Source organism: Morone saxatilis, unplaced genomic scaffold (genome assembly GCF_004916995.1).
Source record: "Morone saxatilis isolate NCDOM2014 unplaced genomic scaffold, NCSU_SB_2.0 Contig17, whole genome shotgun sequence".
Classification (NCBI taxonomy): domain Eukaryota; kingdom Metazoa; phylum Chordata; class Actinopteri; family Moronidae; genus Morone; species Morone saxatilis.
The window spans coordinates 27,635,796-27,638,148 of NW_023339729.1; positions in this window are offsets into that span (position 1 = coordinate 27,635,796).

A 2,353-nucleotide genomic window follows, 5' to 3' on the forward strand; every position below is an offset into this window, starting at 1 on the left:
GTAAGAATTTTGTAACAAGAAATTAAGATAACAAAGGGGACAGCAAATGGGGCATCTTATGGTAAACGATTTTGCATATCATTTTGCCCTCAAAATGGGTTTTTACAATGGAACTTCCAACCCACTCTCTTGCTTCTCTTTTACAGGGCTTCTGTACATTAACAGACTCGTTCAGGCTACAGCAGGTAGCCTTCACCCAGTTAGCCAGACAATTATTAAAAAACACAGTGGTGAACCTACTGATTGCCCTGCTAGGAAGAGGAACGGAGAGAAGGAGCTGAGGCAATCATAAGCTTGGGGAGTGAAGAAGGGAGCAAGGAAATAAAGAAAGAGGTAAAAGACGAAGTATATATAAAGAAAAGGGCGAAAAGAGAAAAGATAGATGGACGGAGCGAGACCAGAAGGGATGGGGAAAACAGGTGGGACATGGGGAGGAGGAAAAAGATGTCTTGTTCAAATCGGGTGCTTTTAGGGCTGGCTCTTATTGTAAACACAACTATTGTGAGCTGACATATGTACCAGTCTGCTCGCTTTTTTAGGGGAGCAAACAGGGTGGTATCTATTAATAACAGAGAACTGCGTTTGTTATCTGTGTGTGACTTGGGATGTATGTGTGTAATTATTCAGTCCTTGTTCAACTTTCAACAGCCACTGTTGAATCGTTGTCCTTTGGACTGGTCAGTGTTGGTTTAAATGTTTTGTTGTGTGTTGATATGTGTGTTGTTACTGGAAGAAACTATGTCTCTTATGGGCGCTTTTTTACAAATAAAAAAAATTACCAAGAATAGTGAAAGCTATTTTTTAGCACAATTGTCCCTGTGTTTAGATAATTTGATAATGGGGGTTAGAATCATGTCCAATAAAACCTACGGACACTCAACAGCATGCAGAATACGCGTTATACTTTTACATTACATCACGCCAACCGATTTGAAACATTATACGATATCTGCTCAAGTGATGGTTGCTGGAAGCCACAAAATATACCAAAAATCATTCATTACAAACTATATACTTGACTAGTTAGTTTTACGCAAATCTAAGAAACCTTACCTATCAAACAAAAAGGGCAAGATACAATGCGTACTCAGAAATCCTATTCATAAAAAACTAAACTCAAGGTCCCTCATGTGTTGGTGTCTAAACACTCCACATAATATAGAATTGGCACACATTTTTTCCTTTCAATTAATCAATCAAAAAAATAGGCACTCCAAGTACAAACAAAATCCTTAGAGCTACAAAAGAAATCCTTCTCAGAGCTACAAGCACTAAAAATCTCGCCTCTTATTTGTACTTGAAGGATTTTTTTCTCGTAATTGAAGAAATTAGTGTGCATTCTGTATGGTAAAACCATACTGTATTTGTTTCTGAAGCATTGGATGTATATTGGTTTGATAGGTTACGCTTTTTTTATTTGGCCAAAAACAAATGGCATTCTAGTTTGTGAATTTGATTGATTGATATAGTATTGCAAACCACACTGAGTTTGTTTGGTGAATCGTTGGGGGTTGGGCGTGAGTAAAACACGTTTTGTGTGTGTGTGAGGTTTTGGCATGATTCTAACTCCATAGCTACCTGCCATTAGCGACCAGAGCAGCTCCACTGGAACATGCTGAGTATTCAGTGCAGGGAAAACCTGCTTCCTTGTTTTGCCATGAAGCATGGCTGTTTATTCAAGCTTGTATCCTTCCCTTAGTCCAGCCCTGTTTGTGTGTTCTTTAAAGTGCCCAGGGCTCCCCTTGGGCGCCATTTTTCTGTGCCTTAAGCGAACTGACTATTTTCACTGATTCAGTCGTCTTGTATTGACAGCACTGACATGTCAAACAAATGCTCACCTGGACTTTTTGAGTCCATTGAAGATGGAGGGAGGAAAAGAGGTAGAAATAAAGTTGAACAGGACAAGAAGGAGAGGTGATGAAAGACAAAAATGACAAAGCTAAAAGGCATGGATAGAGAGAAAAAATGGTTTTGAATGATTTGAAAGTTTTCACTCTTCAAATCAGTGTCTTACACTAAGACACTGAAGAAAACCTCTGAGTACATACAAGAGGAATGCACAATGACAATGTTAAGATGTTGATGGTTAGATATCATTTTTACAATGTTCACCATCTTAGTTTAGTATCTTAGCATGCTAAAATGCACTGTTTTGCAGTAAACACAAAGTATAGGAAAGGCGGATAGGAATGGCATTAGTTTGTAATTATCACCGTCCTTAGGGAGATATAGATGTCCGTATGAAATCTGTCCAACAGTTGCCAATAAATTTCATTCAAAACCACAAATTTCAGCCTCATGGTTGGAGTGCAGGAAAAGTCAGGTGCTCATAAATTCATCAGTCATTAGGATG